The 22,568-nt window shown below is 43.0% G+C and overlaps 1 long non-coding RNA gene and 2 other non-coding genes across 3 annotated transcripts; 2 read left to right on the top strand and 1 right to left on the bottom strand.

Moving 5' to 3' along the window:
- The first annotated feature begins 9,368 nt into the window (after positions 1-9,368).
- On the top strand, positions 9,369-9,442 carry TRNAG-UCC (transfer RNA glycine (anticodon UCC)). The gene has a single exon. It is a non-coding gene; the product is annotated as a tRNA-Gly (tRNA).
- A 157-nt stretch (positions 9,443-9,599) lies between these two features.
- LOC129630007 (uncharacterized) lies at positions 9,600-12,280 on the bottom strand. The gene is made up of 3 exons (XR_008703461.1): positions 11,075-12,280; positions 10,645-10,942; positions 9,600-10,540 (listed from the first exon to the last, which is right to left on the bottom strand). It is a non-coding gene; the product is annotated as an uncharacterized LOC129630007 (long non-coding RNA).
- A 4,120-nt stretch (positions 12,281-16,400) lies between these two features.
- TRNAG-CCC (transfer RNA glycine (anticodon CCC)) lies at positions 16,401-16,473 on the top strand. Its single transcript has one exon. It is a non-coding gene; the product is annotated as a tRNA-Gly (tRNA).
- The last annotated feature ends 6,095 nt before the right edge of the window (positions 16,474-22,568 follow it).

Below are 22,568 nucleotides of genomic sequence, written 5' to 3'. Positions count from 1 at the left end.
ATTCAATACTCTATCATCAGAGATGGATTTATGTGTTTTTTATAAAAACTGCAAAAGTAAGATATTTTAACTGCTATAAATTAAGGCTACTGTCTCTTTCCACTCAAACTTCCCCTCAGTTACACTTGCTTCCAGTGTTGATGGAGTGGCCTTAGGCATTTTGGGGTCTAGTTAAGAAAAAACTGAGTTAGGTATACATTTAGATTAACAGGCACAGTTTTGTGTTTACAATGTCTCCTAATGCCCAGTGTGTGATCTCATGGCTTTGTGATATGAGAAGACAGATCCAAAGATCATACCACAGTCTGAACATGCCTGTAAGTTCCACTGAGTGGTAGAAGAGCAGCAAAGTTTAAAACTGACAGAGCCAGGGGCCAATCTGTAGAAAACTCCCAAATCTTATAGTTCATATAAAAAAATGAGATATTTGACAGTGGTTTTCTCAATTTTCTAAACAATTTGGCAATAGTTCTAAAACTTTACATGGCATTATCAATAATGAGTTGTAAAGATGAAAGGAATTTTCTAAACTATCAATAAAACGAAACTCCAGTTACAACAAAAAGACTAAAATACCTTATTCTCTTTATAAAAGTGATACTACAAAATTACTATCAAATAGAGCACTATTTACAATAATCAAGATAGTTATCTTATAAAGCTTAAAACTATGTTACCCAGGCATAACCAAGACACAGAAAATAACCCAAGGGCCTATCAACAGATGATTGGCCTAAGAAGATGTGTTATACATATACAATGGAATATTACTCAGCCTTTAAAAAGAATGAAATATTGCCATTTGGAACAACATGGATGGACCTGAGAATATTATAATTAGTAAAGTAAGTCAGATAGAAAAAGACAAATATTATATATGTGATATAAATATCACTCATATGTGGAATCTAAAAATAATACAAATGAATCTACATACAAAATAGAAACAGACTTACAGACATGGAAAACAAACTTATGATTGTGAAAGTGAAAGCATTAGTCACTCAGTCGTGTCCAGCTCTTTGCAACTCCATGGACTGTAGCCCCCCAGGCTCCTCTGTCCGTGGAACTGTCCAGGAGAGACTACTGGAGTGGGTACCGAGTCTCTTCTCCAGAGGAGAAAGGGAAAGGATAAGTTAGGAGTATGAGATTAACAGATACAAACTATTGTACATAAAATATATAAACAATAGCACTATACAGGGAACTGTATTCAATTATCTCATAGTCATCTATAATGGAAAATCATCTGAGGAAACATACACATAACTGAATCACTTTGCTATACACCCAAAACTAACGCAAAATTGTATGTCAACTATACTCCAATAAAAACAAACTCATTAAATTTCAAAAAGTAAAACAAACAAATAAATACCTAGAGGATTATGAGGATGGATTCTGGGAGTGAGAGTTGAGGCTGAATATACATGCATTTACCAGAGACTCGGGATTCGGTGCTCTAGTTCACAGAGCTGGAAGTAGTCTTAAGTGCTCACTTACCCAGTTAACTGAACCTGAGCTCAACAGTGGCCTATACTAAATAAAGCTAGTTACTAGAAATTCCTTGATATAAGGTAGAGGAAAGTTTTCAGAGACTTTGGGAGGTAGGGAAATCTAAGAAAGCTTAACGTGCCTGCCTGACTTACTCATTCATAGCTGTGGGCCTTGAAAGTGCTCAGAGGACCTCTCTTTACCAAAACATTGGAAATCATCACAGCCTCAATTTTTGCAGGTTGGGGATCAAGGCAGTGATATTTCTTCAGAAATAGACATTGACAGTGACAGCGAAGTCACTCAGTCGTGTCCGACTCTTTGCGACCCCATGGACTGTAGCCTACCAGGCTCCTCCATCTGTGGGATTTTCCAGGCAAGAGTACTGAAGTGGGTTGCCATTTCCTTCTCCAGGAGATCTTCCCAACCCAGGGATTGAACCCGGGTCTCCTGCATTGTAGACAGATGCTTTACCATCTGAGCCACCAGGGAAGTCACTCAGAAATAGAACCCTGAGTTAAATAAGGACAAAGCCAACCCAGAGTAGCAAAAACCATGTAGCAGCAGGTAACAACTAGAGATAAAGGAATAGACTCATTACATAGAAAGCAAGGGTTTGATGATAGGACAGTTTGCTCTATTCTCCATACCACTCAACAAAGACCCAAAGCCTCTTTGACTGATAAATGGAGGCCTGGCTTGAATCAAAATGACAGAGAACCAAGGGTGCTGCTGGCCCAGTTCCAAGATCTGAGAACCAGAGTCCCATGAATGAGGAATCTAGGATCACCTGAAGAAGAAAGCTGAGAGCTGAGACATGGCTGTAAGCTAGGCTGCCCCCAAAGACCTGTTGATATTTACTATCATAATTGTGCCCCGGGAAAAGGGAACTAGCTAGATCTTTATCTAAAGACTTATTGGGCTCTGACTCTAAGTGAATGCTAATCCTTGAGGTCCAGCATTGCTCCTGTGATCAACTATTAAGAAGGGGGACTTCCTGTGGTCAAGTGATACATGGAATTTTGATCCAAGTTGATCTCACACTGAGCCCAGTGTGTTCTTGAACACATCTTGTGGTTATATCTCCATACTTGTATGCAGACTTGAAAAAAAAACAACAACAACAACTAGAAGAATCCTCACATAGCTTTCTGACTTCTGGAGTTATGGCTATTATATATGGAGAAAAAAGTGTTAGTCACTAAGTCATGTCTGACTCTTTGCAACCCCATGGACTGCAGCCTGTCAGACTCCTCTGTCCACGGAATTCTCCAGGCAAAAATACTGGAGTGGGTAGACATTCCCTTCTCCAGGAGATCTTCCTGGCCCAGGGACTGAACCCAAGCCTCCTGCATTACAGGTGGATTTTTTAACCATCTGAGCCACCAGGGAAGTCCATTATATATGGCAGAAAAGCCAAATGGAAACTTCCAGAACTACTAGTTCTTTCCACAATAGCAAACCAAAGGTAATACAACATCTCTAAGAAGAATCACAGAAATTAGTGATTATGTATAATTAATTCACATTCTGCCAATCAGATGAACTCAAGATGTGGGACGCAAAAGGGAAGCAGAGCCTGCCTGCCTGTGCTCGGTATCCTCTGCTGGCAAGCATAACCATGCCATGAGTGCTGGCCACATCCCAGGGGCCAGTCATGAGCTTTGCAGGTGTCGAGAGCTGGGGCAAGGTATCTGTTCTGTTGGGTGGATCACAGCAGACACGGCATTGATCTGGATCCAGCAGCACTAGCAGTAACTTTCTGACTGTGATGATTTCCTGAGTATGACAGTTACTTCCTGTGACAACTTATTGACTCTGACAGCAGTGACAAGATTCTGGAGCCAGAGGTGTCTTGACTGTAGATGAGGTGACAGCTCCTTTGCTGGCCCAATTCCATGATTTGGGGGAGTCATTTCTGAAAGCCCAGCCTAGAGTTTTTAGCCTTCTTGAAAATTCTAAAGCCATTAAATAACTTCTAATAAACACCTGTCTGCTTTATAGTTAGACTGGATTCTGTTCCTTGAAAATGAACCCTGATTGATACAGAGCACACATATGTCAGTTTCTCCACAGTATATACCCAGGAGTCTACTAACTGGGTCATGGCATATACAGTCAGCCCTCCATATCCATGGGTTCCACATCTGTGGATTCAAATAACCGCAGATTGAAAATATCACCCCTCCATTCCAGAAAGTTCCAAAAAGCAAAAGTTGAATTTGTCACACACCAGCAACTACTTACATAGCTCTAGCTCTGTATTAACAACTAGTTACACTGCATTGGGTATTACAAGTAATCCAGAGGTGATTTAAAGTATATAGGAGGATGTGCAAAGGTTTGGTGCAAATGCTATGTCATTTTATATAAGGGACTTGAGTGTCCACAGATTTTGGTATCTGCTGGGTCCTGGAACTAGTCTCCCCCATAACTGAGGGACAACTGCATACATTTTAAACTGTACTAGATATTACCTGGGGAGAAGGCAATGGCAACCCACTCCAGTACTCTTGCCTGGAAAATCCCATGGACAGAGTAGCCTGGTAGGCTTCAGTCCATGCAGTCGCTAGGAGTCAGACATGACTGAGCAACTTCACTTTCACTTTTCACTTTCATGCATTGGAGAAGGAAATGGCAACCCACTCCAGTGTTCTTGCCTGGAGAATCCCAGGGATGGGGGAGCCTTGTGGGCGGCCGTCTCTGAGGTCGCACAGAGTCGGACACAACTGAAGTGACTTAGCAGCAGCAGCATATATTACCAGTTTAAACCGTATAAGGTTGTCCCTCAGTTCTGGAGAAAGATATTACTGGGCTTCCCAGGTGGTGCCAGTTAAAGAACCCGCCTGCCCATGCAGGAGACACAGGAGATCCCTGGGTCAAGCCGATCCCTTGGAAGAGGGCATGGCAACCCACTCCAGTATTCTTGCCTGGAGAATCCCATGGACAGAGGAGTCTGGCGGGCTATAGTCCACAGGGAACAAATTCAGTGAATCTGCTCATTTTTGTGTTTAATTGCTTATTTCTTTATTGATTTATGTGAGTTCTTTATATAGTAAGGCTACTAAGTCTTGGCTATGGCATATACCTTCTATCTAGTGGCATGCCTTTTCATTTTACTGAAGTTATTTTTTGCTAGACAACAAAGTTTCACATTAAATGTATTAAGCTTTTCCTTCATTGTTCATGCTTTTGTCTTATCTAAGAAATCTTTTTTTACATGTCATAAAGATATTTTTCTATGTGTTCTTTTAAGGTCTTGAACTTTTTCATTCTTACCTCTGTAACTGATCTGGAATTTACTTTTGTGGATCTATGAGACAGAAATGTGATTTTATGTTTTGCATGTGGATAACTGATTATTCTGGAACTGTCCGCTAAGTGGTTCATTCTTACTGCACTAATTGTTATGCTGCTGCTGCTGCTAAGTTCTTCAGTCGTGTCTGACTCTTAGCGACCCCATGGACTGCAGCCCACCAGGCTCCTCCATCCATGGGATTTTCCAGGCAAGAGTACTGGAGTGGGGTGCCATTGCCTTCTCCAAATTGTTATACTACTTCTGTCCTATTCCAGGATTCTATATACTCGCAGGACTCTTTCTGGGTCCTCTAGCTTTTGATTGCTTACTTATCTGTATTTGTAGCAGCAACACATTGTCTTAATTTTTATAAGCCTTGATATCTGGTAGGGTAAGTTTCACAGGATGTTCTCAAAAATTGTTTTGGCTATTCTAATACACAAGAAGCTATATTTTTCGACTACAGAAATGAGAGAAATTATAAAGTATCACATGACTGACTATTTAACAAATAAATGCTGTCTTTTAGATTCTGTCAATATGTTTTCCCCTGACTAAATTTATTATATTAAGTTTTGGACCTTCAACTTAAATAACTTTCGCTCATACTGGTTAACAAGCAATAATTACACATCATTCATCAAGTAGATCAGAGGATACTGAAACTCATTTTTTTAAACTTAGTTTTCACAACCATACCATTCTACCTCCAATAAAAAGCCATATTACAAAATGACACTTTCAATCTGTTTATCTCTGAGTATACTAATTTCCTTCAGTCCTGAAAGATGTATGTGCACTTGTATATATCATTTATCTTTTGATTTGCTTTACCTCCAAGGAAACTATTGTAAGAGTAAGTCTGTTTCTCATTTAAATTGAAGAATGATCCCTCTTCATACAATGCCCTCCATAGAAGAACTTCCCTACCAGTCCAGTGATTGAGATTCCATGATTCTCCTACAGGGGCTTGGGTTTAATCCCTGGTCAGGCAACTAAGATCCCATATGCCAAGTGGTCAAAAAGTTTAAAAAATTAAAAATAAAAATAAGTAAATAAATTGGGCCAAGATATTTTTTAAAAAACTATTAAAACAACAACAGCAAAGCACTCCATAGAACTGACTCAGTTAGCACTTATAACCTCCATATGAAGAAAGATCACATCTGAGTTTATGTTACACGGCTTCACAGCGGGGTTGGTCACCAGAAAGACTAAGAGATAATGGTCAGCCCCAATCACCAACCCTTTTAAGAAGTAGTGGGTGGAGCAGGGCTGGGAATTAAGGCCCTGCAAAAACTCTTGAAAGAAGAGATTTGATGAGCTTCCAGGTTGGCAAAATGCAACTCCACAGGGACAGACGCTCCTGAACTCAGGACCCTTTTAGACTTCACCAATGGACCTCTTCATCTGGTCATTTCTCTGTTTCTTTTGTAACAAAATGGTGCATGCATGTGTGCTAAGTTGCTTTAGTCATTTCCAACACTTTGCAACCCTGTGGACTGCAGCCCACCAGGCTAATTCTGTCCATGGGATTCTCCAGGGAAGAATACTAGAGTGAATTGTCATTTCCTTCTGCAGGGGATCTTCCTGACCCAAGGATAAAACCGGTGTCTCTTAAGTCTCCTGCATTGGCAGACTGGTTCTTTTCCACTAGCACCACCTGGAAAACCCAAGTATATGTTTACTGGAGTTTTGTGAGTCATTGTAGCATATAGTTAAGCCTGAGGAGGGGATTATGGAAACCCCGGATTTGTAGCCAAGTCAGACAAAAGTTGTAGGTATGCTGGGGACCCACCAACTGTGACTGGTGTCTGAAATAGAGATGGTCTAGCTGGACTGAGCCCTTAACCTGTGAAGTTTGTGCAAACTCTGGGCAGAGTCATAATTGAGTTAAGTTGTGGGACATCCAGTAGATTTCACCTGAAAATTGAGTTGCATTGCTTTTTAATTTTTTTCAGTATTTATTTTTATTATTTATTTGGCTATGCCAGATCTCAGCTGTGTCATGTGAGAGCTTTAGTTGTAGCATGAGAACTCTTAGCTGTGTCATGTGGAATCTAGTTCCCTGACCAGGGATTGATCCCCAGGCCCCCACATTGGGAGCATGGAGTCTTTGCCCCTCAACACCAGGGAAGTCCCTGAGTTGTTCTGTTATGGGGAGAAAAATCACACACATCCAAAGTGATCTATTTTGACATAAAGAACAGACTTACAGACACAGGGTGGGCAGGGTGGGGGTTGGTGGAGGAAGGAGAGGGTGAGATGTATGGAGAGAATAATATGGAAACTTACATTACCATATGTAAAATAGATAGCCAATGGAAATTTGCTGTGTGACTCAGAGAACTCAAATGGGGAGTCTATAACAACCTAGAGGGGTGAGATGGGGAGGGACATGGGAGGGAGGTTTAAGAGAGAGGGGACATCTGTATCCCTATGGCTGACTCATGCTGATATTTGGTAGAAAACAACAAAATTCTGTAAAGCAATTATCCTTCAATTAAGATAAATAAATAGAATCAGATTAAAAAGTGATCTGAGATGGGAGAGGAACAGTGATTTCCCAGATAGTAGGTACTATTATCTCATGTCCATTATTCAGAAGAGGAAAAGAAGACACAGATCTCACACAACAGGGCCAGGCCCTCCCTGCTAATACGTCCCACAACGGAGGCTTGAATCCAGGCAATGTGGCCGCGTCACTTTCTCTTGTAAACAGGATAACCCTACTGCCTCTCATTAAGCTAATGATCATAGGGATTTATATTGATAGTGACAACCAAAGGTAAGTACTTATAAAGGAGAAGGAAATGGCAACCCACTCCAGTATTCTTGCCTGGAAAATTCCATGGACAGAGGAGCCTGGCGGGCTACAGTCCATGGGGTTGCGAATGGGCACAACTTAGCGACTAAAGCACCACCACAAAGAGCTATAAGAATACTTAACAGAAGGACATGACCTAATCTGGAGTGAATGGACAGGGAGTTAGAAAAGGTTACACTGAAGAGAAATATTTTAAACTGAAACCTGAAAGATGAGTAGGGTTTAGTTCCATGAAAGTCTTTTTTTCCCCTTCTTTTTTGAGAAGAGTGTGTGAGTAGTGGAAAGAACCTTCTAGGAAAAGGGTAAATGAAGAGCACAGTGGTGCCTTTGAGGAAGTCACTGCAGCTGGAACTCAGACAGAGGCCGAGTGTGGTGTGAGCTGAGCGGGGGGCCTGGTAGCCCAGGTCAGCCTGGACATGGGGCCCCACGAAGGGATTTGGACTTGATCCTTCACCTCCACGGGGTCTTAAGCCAGGAGTCACATGAACAATTTGTGGGTTTTAAAAGGGGTGTTGAATACAGCCAAGTAGGCACAATACTAAAATTTCATTAAGAAAGGAAAACTTTTAGTAAAAATTACCCTAAATAATTACCTTTATTAAAATTTTCCTGAGAGGCTACCAATGTATCATCAAGATTTACATTTCACATGGAATCAGAATAACAGAATAAAGAGCACAGCCTTAAAAGAATTCCTATCAGACTTTCATCCCATCTATTCAAATCTCTCACTGCATGATTCAAGGCAAGTTATGCCACTGTTATGGGTCTCAGTTTCCTCATCGGTGAAACGGGAATAGTATTTACATGTAGGCTTTGGTTAATGCCATTTCTCTACCAACAGCAGCCCTCTAAGACTTAAGAAATTTAGTTAAATTTGGTCCAACTCTTCAGCCTGTGACCATTAAAATCCCTTTCTATAACTTCCTGTAGTGTCCCATGGCCATAGTAATCTCTACTTTGATATCTCTACACCCATCAGGCAACTTCAGCATATCAATCTGGAGGGAAGCCCCAGTCCCTTGCAGGTTCACCAAGTTTTCTGACCCAGACATTGCATCAGTTTCACAAATGTATTTGAGATTTAGAGGGAAGGGCTAATAGAGCACACTGAGCCCCAGGGTTTCCCACGTCACTGGTTCCACCTCCTATCTCCCTCTTGTCTTTGTCTCCCTTTTTCTCTGGTTCAACAACAACCTAAAAAACCACCCCTCTACTTGTTCAGAGGAGTTCTGTCCCACCTACATCCTCCCACTGTCTCACCTTGCCAGTCACTTGAGTATTATTCTAGAAAGACAGATTCTTAAGAGAATTTCTGGTAAATGACATTTTTTTCATGAACTACATGAAAAATTTTTAAATGACTAAGTATAGATGGTGGGCTTCCCTGCTGGGTCAGATGGTAAAAAGTCTTCCTGCAATGCAGGAGACCTGGGTTGGAAAGATCCTTTGGAGAAGGGAATGGCTACCCACTCCAGTATCCTTGCCTGGAGAATTCCACTGACAGAGGGTCACAAAGTCAGACACGACTGAGAGCCTTCAAACAAGCTTACTTTACATAGACGGTAGCTGCTGTTATCAATATCTTTATTATGATTATTCATTGGTGCAGATATTCTGTTTCTTAATATACAAAAAAAAAAAACATGCCTTTAACTCTTTATTTAGGGTCTGGAACCATCAGAGTCTCTCTGATCTAGGATGACTGCATTAGTTAGCTTCTTTGCTTAAACAAGGAACCTCAGGAATTCCCTGGTGGTCCAGTGGTTAGGACTCTGTGCTTCCACTGCAGGGGGCACAGGGTTCGATCCCTGCTTGGGGAACTAAGACTCCACAAGCTGTGCAACTCGACCGAAAAAAAAGAAAGAAACTCAATTGATAATAGCTTTCAAAACAATGGTTTATTTTTTCATTGACATTTCATGGGGACTCCAGGTCCACCGCAGCTGTGTTTTTGGCAGAGGGTAGGCAATGGCCCTGCTCCACGTGTCTTCACATTCGGGAACCCAGATTAAAGAAGCAGCCCCTTACATCAGAAATGCCAGTCTCACAGCAGAAGGGAAAGAAGTTCAGAATAAAACACACAAGGGCTCTCAAGCCTTCTGCTCAAACATGACGTAGAGGATGCCCACTCACATCCTATTGGCTGAAGAATTCCCGTTGCTAAGCTCAATGTCAATGAGATAAAGTGGAGACTGAACACACAAGTGGATAATGGCCAGACCTACGCAATAAAACCCTGACCTCCAGCCTCGGCAGCAACCGGCCCAGGAAGCCAAACCACAACATCTGTAGCAGTCAGCTCCACATGGTCAGCGCTTGGTCAATGACTGCCAGATTTTTTTGCCCCTGCTTCCAACTCAGGATTGACCAGAGAAGCCAAATATCCTCCCAAACTAATCACACAACATTCCCCGTTTCCAGCGAGCTTGCCTCCAGGGTCTCCGTGCCAACAACCTCAATCAGTATACCTGAAGCCTTCCTTTTCTTTCACTGTAAAATAGCTCTCCTGCTCCCTTGCCTGCATTTGACTCTCTGCCAAAGGCAAGTGATGGAGGCTGACTGCCTTGCTATGTAACAGCCTCTGAATAAATAGCCTCTGTTTGTTCTCCTTTGGGTGGTCTTTGCTTGTTTCCACAAAGTACACCCCTCCTATGGTGGCAGGGAGGATGGGGAGGGCTCCTGCAAATCACATGGCAATGAGTGAGGATGAATGAATCATCTTCTTTAAGGAAAAGGGAGAGTAATTAGAGAGGGGACAATGGCACAGGCTACCTTAGTCCACCCTCTGGATCATGGAGAGTTGCTCTCATCCTCCGCACAGGTGCGCAATTCCATCCAATCACACTCAAAAGTCCAGGTTCTCCTAATTGTCTCTATTCCATATCTGGGTAGGTCTAGTCTCTGTTCAGAGGCATGGACTAAACCACAAGTTACAAACACAAGACATAGTAGTATCTCAGAAATATGATAACAGTAAGAAACACCATTCAGAAAGAAAGGGAGATACGTATTGGTCACTTACCGATAACAATGTTAACCTCCGGGGCAAAGTGTTGCAAAGGCCTCCTTCTCAGTGGAGAGTAAGTGCTCCTGGATCCAGCACTAGTTCTACTTCCTACAAGTCCTTCTCTCCATGGCTCTTGCCTCTGCCCTCCCAGAGGACCTTCTTTTGTTATTATCCTCCCTGACCTCGTCTGCAGAGGCCACTGGACAGTATCCCCTCCTTTGTGGCTGAGCTCTGCTAAGGACACTTGCTGAAATGGTGAAGACTTTATTCAGGACCACTTCAACTGTTGCTGAGACTCCTGATGTCGAGACTCCTGAAATAGGGGAGAGAAATTGGGCTCAGTTTGCAGATAGCAAGCACAAGTAGGGATTTACGGTCAATAAGCAGAATGAGGGGGTCAGTGGGTGGAAAATTACTAAGAGGAAGACATCAAGGCGAGAGGTACTTGCGAAAACAAGGTAACGTGGTTCTTGCTGAAGGCAAGCCAGGGTGATCAGATATCAAGGGTGGGAGAGGAGGGACTGTTTGACCCAGATATTGAGGGTGATTCCTCCCAGAAATGGGAGGAATTCTCGCGAGAGTGGAGGTGGGAAGGGGAACTAGTCAAAAAGAGGGCTGCTGAGGGTCTTTGTCAGCATCCTTCTCAGCCTGCTTTCTGCCTGTAGATATTCAGGGACCCAAAGGTTTGCTTTTATGTCTTGAACAGTCTTTTCTTTTTTTCTTCTAATTCAAGCTGGTAGCTCTTCTGACGATCTCTTGATCTCTCTCTCTCTCCCCACTCACATCGCACATACACAAAATACTCTTGGCTTTATACCTATTTGATTCCAGTTAGAGCCCTGTGCCACACCCACGGTTTTTTTTCAAGACACTCCTCCACACCTTCCCTTACAGGTAGTTCAAGATTGTTGGTCTTTTATGAGATAGGCCTGCCCTTCTCTCTTTTCTCTGATCCACTCTGTCCAGTTGAGACAATTTCTTTGCAGGAGGGGGATGCCATAATATATTTAGAGATTTTAACAAGGGATGTGGTCATCATGACCTTTGACCAAGATTAAGTTGTAATTGACTGCTGTTACTCCCAGAACTCAGAGTATTTCTGCTGCTGCTGTTAGGTCACTTCAGTCGTGTCCGACTCTGTGCGACCCCATAGACGGCAGCCTACCAGGCTCCCCCGTCCCTAGGATTCTCCAGGCAAGAACACTGGAGTGGGTTGCCATTTCCTTCTCCAATGCATGAAAGTGAAGTCGCTCAGTCGTGTCCGACTCTTAGCGACCCCCATGGACTGCAGCCTACCAGGCTCCTCTGTCCATGGGATTTTCTAGGCAAGAGTACTGGAGTGGGGTGCCATTGCCTTCTCTGCAAAGCATTTCTAAATTTTATCTTTTACTGGTTGATGGAAGAAATGGTTATATATTTCAACCCTGCAAATCTCAACACTTCTAAATTCTCTTTTCCCTCTCATCCCAGCTTACATAATTCTTTTCTGAGTTCACTACTTTACAGTTACTTGCCTAATCTAATCTATCTAATAGTAATTATGGCACTTCAGGGACATTCTGTTTTACAACATCCTAACCGAAAGTCATGGGTACATTCAGTGTATTTCTGTCTTCAAATGATTGTGGATGGACAATACACCAAATAATCACCATTCCATAACATATTGGGTAGGCCAATAAGTTCGTTCAGGTTTTTCCATATGATGTGACAGAAAAGCCCAAAAGAACATTTTGGCCAATCCAGTAGATTGCCATTCTCCCCCATCTTTAATTAAAGTTTTCTTGCCATACACTGACCAAAAGCCAATGCCACTTCTTGTAAGATTTTCGTTAGGACAGCTTTGCTATAATAACAAATGATCCATCAAATCTCTGTGATGTATCAAATAAAGGCTTTTTTTGGGCACTAGTGTTACACGTAGGCTGCAGGTAGGTTGTGTGTCTGCTCCACAGGACTTCTCATTCTCAGATTCGGGCTAGGGAAGCAGCCCTTATAAAGGATATGTCATCCTCAGTGGCAAAGGGAAGTAAATGGGTGGCATAGGTAAGACTGAGTTGTAAATATAAATGCCAACTATTTATATCTGAGCACATCTGCTCAGATATGATTGGCCAAAGGAAGCCACATGGCCAAACCCAATACCAGTGGGACAAGGAAGAATACTTCTTTTTTTTTTAATTAATTAATTTTTTTTTTGGCTGCATGGGGCCTTTGTTGCTTTGTGTGGGCTTTCTCTAGCTGCAGACTGGGGGCTACTCTTTGTTGTGGGGCTCCAGCTTCTCATTGCCGTGGCTTCTCTTATTGTGGAGCATGGGCTCTTGGCTCTTGGATTTCAGTAGTTGTGGTTCAGGGGCTTAGTTGCTTCTCCATGTGTGGAATTTTCTGGGACCAGGGATCGAACCCGTATCCCCTGTATTGGCAGGTGGATTCTTACCCACTGTGACACCAGGGAAGCCTGGAAGAATACTTCTTAACCAGTGGGAACTGCAGGGTAAAAATGTACAATCTTCTCATAAGGAAAGGAGACTAAGTAATTGGAGAAATATTAAATAATAAAATTGACCACATTGGTAAAGAATAGAATTTTTGAGAACTGTGCCTTTTCTCAAAGCAAAAGAATTAATGAAAGAGTTATAAAAAAAAATCATCACTAACATTGTGATAAGAAGAATGCTTATGTATTTACTTATTTGGCTACACCAGCTCTTAGTCGCGGCATATGAGATCTAGTTCCCTAACCAGAGATCGAACATGGGCCCTCTGCAGCAGGAGGACAGAACCTCAGCCACTGGGCTACCAGGGAAGTCCTTCCTTTTGCTCTTGATTGCTTTGTTTTCTCTCCTTCTCTAGTCATCCATAAAGTGTAATATGTTGTATGGAATAAAAGAAAAACTGTTCCCCATCAACTCTGCGCAGTTTGCATTCCTAAGACAACCAGACCAGGCAGACACTCAGTGGCAATGGAAAGGTAAGATTATAGAGTCCACATTTCAGGGACATAAGCCTATTCCTTCTTCCTGCAACTGATTAACTTTCATCAGCAGACTAGGCCAGTTCCTGGAAGGGCATGCACAGAGCAAGCCCATGGCCACCCTTCCAAAATAAGAGTTCTCAAAGTACAAACGTAGCCTACCTACACATCAGCAGCCACATGCCCATCGCCCTCTATGTTAGTCTTTTCCTAGGGTCCAATCTGGGGGGCAGACTCAGCTTTCTTGAACAGGGCAGCTGTTCGTTTATATGGGCCTTTGTGCCAAAGAAGGAAGAAAGGTGTCTTCTCAAGGTGGACCAATTAGAAAAAGCGCCATTAAAAAAAAAAAAAGTCCCTCATTCCCATCTGGCGAATTAGTAAAAGATGCCCCTGTGGGAGAGCCCATGGCTTCACTGAAGAAAGTACCTTTGTGGGATGAAAAAAAATGCACCCCTGGCTCCCGGCAAATGCAGCGCTCAGCCAGGGTTCCGGCTTGGCAAGTGCAACGTGGCTTTGACGGCAGCCCCCACTCACCTCCTGGACCAGGCGCCTTTGTTCAAGCGCACAAGAACACAATTATGAGTGACAGCCCTGCATTTGACATTAAGCATGGGATGCAAAACCCTCATGTAAAACTTGTCCAAATGAATATTTTCCCCCAATAAATTTCATTCTCAGCTGCTGCAGACCAGCGTTGAGTGGTTTAATTAAACTCCCCACTGACATGAGCTGGTCACTTGCATCCATTCTCTATTGAGAAAGGAGCCTTAGGTAACTTAGTGGTGTGGGCACAATAAGACCTTTCTCTTCCATGGAGGTAATATGTCATGTTTAGTGCCCTCTAATGGAGTTATTTATGCGCTTCCTTAATGCAGAAACAAGCTGGTGAGCTGGGGAGTTTAGGTTTTCCTTTTTTCCCCTCTCTTTCATTATCGTTTTGCATTTTCTTCCCCTTTCTGGTTCGATCCTCCACATTCAGCTCTTCCCCCTTTTCTTGCCAATTGCCAGGAACAGTATACTTGAAAATGTTCACAGGATTTTCTCCAGACACCTGCTGTCAAGGACCACGTGTAGGCTCGTCCAGTAAACTGCCTCTCATTAGAGAGATTTGCCATATGCTATTATAAAGAAGTCATTCTTCAGCCACTTTGCTTCACACAGCATCATTCTCAGTGCTGCAAATGTACAGATTATTTCATGTTTCACAGCACTCACAAATGGAGTTTTAACAACAAATGATCAACAAACTCAGACTATTTACTTTTGGGAGAAGCCAGTGTCAAAGCATTGCAGCAGCCTGAACTGTAACGTGAGTTCTAATTTTTCACATTTGAACAGTATCCACTCTAGCGATGTGTGTGCTCAAAGTGCAGAAAGAGTGGCTGGTGACTTGTTTTTCTTAAAATATACCTCCGCACAGTAGAAGCAGTCATGAATAATCTAGGGCCACTCATCAGGAGCCACACAGAGTACGTAAAATGGAAAATAAAAGTAAATAAATCAATGTTTTAAAAAGCTGCTTGGTTCTCAGATTTATCAGTGTAATGTGAACATTTTTTTTTTAAATAATATCTTTTGGGGGAAAACTTTGTTAACATTCAAGAAATTCATCTATTCACCAAGCAGATGAGAATCACTGTGCCTGGTTATTTCAGTGTCGCCAAACTGAGTTTCTAAAGCTTTAATAAGATCGTTATGTATTCGTGCTGCACTGTGTCCTCTTGAGGATTCAAAGAGCAAGTTATGTAGAGATGTGTGCTCCCCAGGCCTCGTCCTTCTCAACTTTATTTGGTGTGAAGATAAAAAAAAAAAGAAGGATGTTTTCAATTATTAGTAACAGAGATCTCAAACCAGACTAGGCAGAATACTACAGAATAGAAATTAGTTCACATATTAAAAGGCCCAGAAGTCGGGAGGGTTGTGAGATTGGTTAAGTCAGTGGCTAATGAGATTATCAGTTCACTCCATCTCTCCACTGTTGTTGGCTTTATTCTCAAGCTGGTTGCAAGATGATTTCAGCAGTTTCAGAGCTTGCGTCCTCAAATTACAGATGACAGACTTTTCTGTCCTGTGGATCTCTCCTAGGAGTAAGAAAATGTGTCCAAGAGGCTCCCCTGGGAGCTTCTATATCTCATTTCTGAGTCACCACTGGCCAAAGGAATGGGTTACCCTTCAGTGGACTAGACTCACTGTTGGAGCTGGGGAGGCATCAGTTATCCCCAAACATGTAGCTCCATGGTATCCGGGTAATACTTTCACAAAATTGCACTTTGATAGAAAAGAAGGAAGAACATGGATGCTGAATAAGGAACCGATACAATCCTCTCCGATAGCTAACTCTGCAAATAGCTTAATTAATCTTAGTAAAAGTGCCTCCAACACTACAACTGAAATCTTGATTATAAAAACAAAAAGCTCTATCTTCTCAAGAGATTGTCTAGTTTCTTCATGAGGTTTAATATTAAGAAGAAAAAGAAAAAAGAAAAATCCTATACATTCTTGGGGATGTACTTTTGGAACCCATCAACCTCAAAACTAAGAAATTTCTCACTATCTTTACAGTAGATATTTTGGCTCCTTTTAATTGCTAGGTACTCACCATAGAGAAAACTAAGTGGATTTATGGTCAATATGAAGACACTGAGAGTCTAAAAAATTGTGAATCTTCTCAAAAAATAAGGGAAACATTTCCAGCTTATTATTATACATGATTTTTTCGGACCCTATATTTACAAATCCACAAACTTTTGGATCAATATGCAAGTATTCTACAAGTTTTTAAAATAGTCTGGGGACTTTCCTGGTGGTCCAGTGGTTAAGACTCTGTGCTCCCAATGCAGGGGGCCCGGGTTCAATCCCTGGTCAGGGAATTAGATCCCACATGCTGCAACTAAAGATCCCACATACTGTAACAAACATCAAAGACCCTGAGTGCTACAACTAAGACCCAGCACAGCCAAGTAAATAAATAAATATTTAAAAAAAATAGTCTAACATCTTGCTTCTCAAAATATATCCCTTGGACCAGTAGTATCAGTCATCTGGGAGCCTGTTTGAAATGCAAAAATCTCAGGCCCATCCCCAATCCTACAGAATCCACATTTTAACAAGATTCCCGGGAGATTCGTAAGCACATTAAAGTTTGAGAAGCACTAACCCCGGGCTGGGCCTGGAGTGGAAGTTACAGTATGTCGCTCTACTAGGGTAAAAGGGGTTTTGTTCAGAGAATTTCCTTCAAGGATCTTTTATTCCTAAAGGAGATTAAAGTACTATATGTAGATGGGGGCCCAGATTTGAAGGCTTGAGACAAACCCTCCCTTAGAGGGAAAAATGCAAGAGAGTCCAAAAAGGAGATAGAGGTGTTGAAAAGGGCAGAAGAAAAACAAGAATATTTACGGATATCAAGGGAAGAGAATGCTTCAAGACAGACTGCACTGAAAATTATAGAGAAGTCAAGAAGGGGACATTGAGAACTGATGATGAGATGATTATTTGTGACTATAAGAATGCAATACTGTAGAGTGGCGGGACAGGAATTGGACGTTATGGAGACAAACTAGGAAAAGTAATAGCAATGAAGAGGTAGTTGCTTAGCTCCAGAGTCAGGTTGTCCAGGTTTGAATATGGATTTCAACCTTTAAAAACGGCAACTTTGGGCATATTGTTTAATCCTTCTGTCCATTGCAATAAAATAAGGATGATAGGGACTTCTCTGGTGGGTCCGAGGTTAAGAACCCACCTTCCACTGCAGGGGGTTCCGGTTCGATTCTGCTCTGGGAACTAAAATCCCACATGCTGTCAAGGGGCAACTGTCTGTGCTACAACTACTGAACCCGGGCTCTGGAGCCCTCATGCCATAGTTAGAGAGAAGCCTGTGTGCTGCAACCAAGATCCTGCATGCACAACTAACACCCAGTACAGCCCAAAATAAAAACAGAGCAAAAATGTTTTTAAATACTTGTGTGTGAAAGTCGCTCTGGCATGTTCGACTCTTTGTGACCCCATGGACTGCAGCACGTCAGGCTTCCCTGTCCTTCACCATCTCCCATAGCTTGCTTAGACTCATGGCCATTGAGTCAGTGATGCCATCCAACCTCCTCACCCTCTGTCGTCCCCTTCTCCTCCTGCCTTCAATCTTTCCCAGCATCAGGGTGCTTGCCAGGCTCCTCCGTCCATGGAATTCTCCAGGCAAGAATACTAGAGTGGGTAGCCGTTCCCTATTCCAGGGGATCTTCCCAACCCAGGGATCGAACCCAGGTCTCCCACACTGCAGACGGATTCTTTACCCTCTGAGTCACCAGAGAAGCCCAAGAATACTGCGCTACCAGGGAGGCCCGTTTAAAAAAAATAAGGATAAGGTAAAAATGTCTACATCTTAAGTTGCTATAAAGACAGAGTAAAGACCTTGTCACAGAGTAAGTGTTCAATAAATATTAGCTATTACTAAAATTATGAAAAAAAATAAAGTTTGAGAAGTCCTACTATAAGGTATATACAGCCACTCTCTAGGCTCCTGGTGCCTAGAGGACACAAACACAGAATATGAAATCTAGCAACTACAATGTACTATAATCCACATCATTTCAGCTTTCAACTTGAGGGACCAAGAAATGAATATCATGGACTCAGACAATAAACTCTTGTTCATTCGTAATCTCTGTTTCATTAATCCAAGTATCAAGATTCCATTTAAACTCATGGACTTATAAACAGGCCAGAAAAAATGTCTGATCCTTTCTTCTGATCATATGAAAGTCTAGACATTTGGACATGGGTTTAATGGTATACTGTGGGAAGACTCAAGATCAGAACTGGCTCGGAGTCATTTATATAAACGCTGGCACTATTTCCACCAAAATATGGACTCAGGGCAATATGGAGGCCAACGCATGGCTGGTGCCCAGTAAATAGCCCCCTGTTAATTTTTTAAAATGATAATAAGGCTAAAGTTACAGACTGAAGTTTGTTCCTATGGTTTGATCATTTGGACAAGTACAGTATGTTCAGTTCAGAGGCTTATCTACCCCACAGTTAGCACACTCCCCTTCTTGGCATTTCTCTCATTTCCTCGAAAAGCCTTTTCTAGAGAAACTTTAGATCAGAAGCCAAAGAAAATGCAGCTCAATTTGCCCTGTTCCCCATGGAGCTCCCAATGACTGAAGGCTTTCATTCCCTTCTCTCCCACATTAATCCTGGCTGTGCCTTAGCCACCCGGTGTTGCCCTAGGTTTCACGGTGAGAAAGCAGTGGATTTGCTGGGCTGGTCTAGACGAAGTTAGCAGGCTGTTGCTTCATTTTCATGGGCATTTGTTTTGCTTTTCCTTTATAACATTTTTTAAAAATAATTGTATTTGTGTACTTATTTTGGGGCTGTGCTGGGTCTTCATTGCTGCATGGATTTTCCTCTAATTGCGGAGAGCGGGGGTTACCCTTTAGCTGTGGTGCGCAGGCTTCTCGTTGCCATTGCTTCTTTTGGGGAGCATGGGCTCCAGGGCACAGGGGCTCAGTAATTGTGACTCATGAGCTCTAGAGCTCAGGCTCAGTAGTTGTGGCACATGGGCTCAGTTGCTCTGCAGTGCATAGAATCTTCCCCCATCAGGAATTGAACCCATGTCTCCTGCATTGGCAGGTGGATTCTTTACCACTGAGCTACTAGAAAGCCCTGCTTTTCTTTTTTTGATGCTCTAATTGTTTTGTTTTACTGCACCCTCTTGATGAAAAATATAACAAAATGTGCATAAAGATATGGTCAAGTCTACAAATGTAAGGTCCACAAACATATCATCCCCCACATCTCACCCTCTTCCGCCCCTTTGCCCTTCATCTGTTCTTTGTCAATGTTTCCTCCCACATCATGCCATTTTAGAATATTTCACTTCTCTCCTATCTTCAGGCCTATCCCTACTGCAAGTCCTCTGAACATATGACCCTCTCTGCTGCTTCACAGAGACATCTGAGGCTGCTAGGTGAGAATTCTTTGGGTTCTGACCACCCACTCCAATTTCTACACATCCTTATTTCACTTCCTTCCTCCAGTCTCTTTGTATCCTATTTTTGGACTCTTCCTTCTACCTCTATTCTTGACCCTTTCTGTAGTAGGCTGTATGACAGTCACCTAAAAAGAAATTTCATGTCCTACTCTGTGGAAGTGTACATGTTATCTTATTTGAAAAAAAAAGGGGGGTTCTTTAAAGATCTAATTAGGTTAGGGTCTTGAGACAAGGAGATCATTCTGGATGATCCAAGGTGCCCCGAAATTCAATAACAAGTGTCCTTGTAGGATGTGTAACAAACAGAAGAGGAGAAGACACAAACGCATAGAGGAGATAGTGATGTGAAGATGCTGCTGCTGCTGCTGCTAAGTCGTTTCAGTCGTGTCCAACTCTGTGCAACCCCATGGATGGCAGCCCACCAGACTCCCCCGTCCCTGGGATTCTCCAGGCAAGAATACTGGAGTGGGTTGCCATTTCCTTCTCCAATGCATGAAAGTGAAAGTGAAGTCGCTCAGTCATGTCCGACTCTTCACGATCCCATGGACTGCAGCCCACCAGGCTCCTCTGTCCATGGGATTTTCCAGGCAAGAGTGCTGGAGTGGGGTGCCATTGTCTGCTGGTAAAGACTAAAGGGATGAGGCCACAGTCAAGGAGTGCCAAGGAAAGCCAGCCATCTCCAGAAGCTACAAGACGCAAGGTAGGGGGACTTCTCTGGTGCTACAGTGGATAAGAATCCACCTGCCACCGCAGGGGACATGGGTTTGATCCCTGGTTCAGGAAGATCCTTCGATGCTATGGAGCAACTAAGCCCATGTGCCACAACTACTGAGCCTACTCTCTAGAGCTCACAAGCCACAACTATGGAGTCCAGGCACCTACAGTCTGTGTTCTGCAACAAGAAAAAGCCACCAAAACGAGAAGCCCACCCAGGGCACATCCAAAAGGAAGAGACAGGAAGTATGAAAAGGGTAAAGTCAAGAGGGATTGTTATGACGATTCCTTGCAGGTTGGCCTGCTCCTGTATCTTCGGAGTGTCTGTTTAATAAAAAATTTGTCTACTTAAGCTGTAACTTGTCCACTGTTTTAAACCCTTTTAGTCCATTGTTCCAAATTTTTGTTGCACTGAGACAAGAACCAAGGGAGAGAAATAAACTGACCTGACACTTAACCAGGAAAATAATTTCCCCCTCATGGGCCCAGATTGGGCAGCTTTGCTAGCAGTGCCTTTCAGATTGGAGGGTGTTTTCATGCAGAGTTCCTCATCTCTGACAGACTGAGACAGGCCTGAGACCTGGGTGGGACCCTTTCCTGCAGTACTGCAAACCTTGCCCCTAGACACACCTCTCTTTGAGATACAAAATTCAAAGAAACCATATGGGACTAAAAATAAATGTGTGCATGCACTGGGGCAGTCCTGTACCAAAAGATACAAAATGACAAAAAATAAAATAAAAAACCATTTCTGCCATTTTTGAAGAGCTAGGAGCAAAAAACTGGGTGTCAGGAGCAAAAGTAGGGTACTGCACATGCCCCCCTGAACTGAACATCACAAAAGAGGTGGGCAAACCACCTAAGCCACCTCTCCAGACCAACCTCTGGTCACACGCCACCCCATATAAGGAATGAGCTCACTGCCCCTACCCTGCTGGAGAGTGAGCAAGGGAACACATTACTTATTTTCACTCTCTCCTGCAGCTGGCACAGGGGCCCCAATAAAACCTTGCTTGAATCATTCATCTGGCCTCTAGTGAATTTCTATGGATTGGGGATGGCCAAGGACCCTAGTCAGTATTAAGACCACTGAATGCTTGGTGCTCACTGGGGGGTTCCATATGGTCCCTAAGACTCGGGGAATACAAGGAGGATGCAAGCATGAAGCTAATTCTCCTGCTGAGCCATGAGTAAAAGCAACCTGGTTTGGTTCATAGTTTCCTTTTCAGCTGCATTTACAGGAGTGTGGCCAGACAGCCTAGCAGTGGCATTAGTCCCTGTCACTTTAGAGATTGCTTGGCCTCATTATAATTATTTGCCTAGACAGGGAAGGAAATGGCCATGATACTGAATTTAAAAAGTTTGGCATTGGGTTAGCAGAGGCTGGAATTAGAAATGTTTGGGCAGAATATCCATCTGAGGGCCTCAATGGGAGGCTGGCCAAGAGCAGAGGTAGCAGAACTTAGAGATCACCGGGTACTTCAGTCACTGAGGAAGACGCCTATTCTTTGTCTCAAAATGCACACTTCCTGCTGCCCCAGTGGAGGCTCTTGTGATGGAACAAGGTGTACCATTTGTGTTGGCAAAGGCAAACACCCAGGATCGACCAACAGATAAACAAAAATGATCTTCCTCTTGTGTTAAGTTAAGGCACTATTTGCCATCCCCCACCAAAACTCTTGCCTGGAAAATCCCATGGATGGAGGAGCCTGGTGGGCTGCAGTCCATGGGGTCGCTAAGAGTCGGACATGACTGAGTGACTTCACTTTCACTTTTCACTTGCATGCATTGGAGAAGGAAATGGCAACCCAGTCCAGTGTTCTTGCCTGGAGAATCCCAGGGACGGGGGAGCCTGGTGGGCTGCCATCTATGGGGTCGCGCAGAGTCGGACATGACTGAAGCGACTTAGCAGCAGTAGCAGCAGCAGCAACCAAAACTCCAGAATCATTCTAAACTCTTATTTTCTCTCTTCACCTCCCATATCACATTGATGACCCAGTTCTGTTGATTCTAGCTCTGTAACATGTCCCACATATGGCCCTTCCTCTTTTTATTTTTGCCACCTGGCACGTGAGATCTTCCCCTACCAGGGATCGAACCAGTGCCCCCTGTAGTGGAAGCATGGAGCCCTAACCACTGGACCTCCAGGGAGTCTGATATCTTTATCCTCCATTTTATGGCTTTAGTTCAAGCCGTCATGACTTTGTACCAGACTCTTTGTACCATTTCTCTCCTCAAGTCTTGCTTTCTTCCATTCATTAT

Source organism: Bubalus kerabau, chromosome 16 (genome assembly GCF_029407905.1).
Source record: "Bubalus kerabau isolate K-KA32 ecotype Philippines breed swamp buffalo chromosome 16, PCC_UOA_SB_1v2, whole genome shotgun sequence".
NCBI lineage: Eukaryota > Metazoa > Chordata > Mammalia > Artiodactyla > Bovidae > Bubalus > Bubalus kerabau.
Note: the sequence above shows the minus strand (reverse complement) of the source record. Positions and strands in the feature narration are given on the sequence as shown.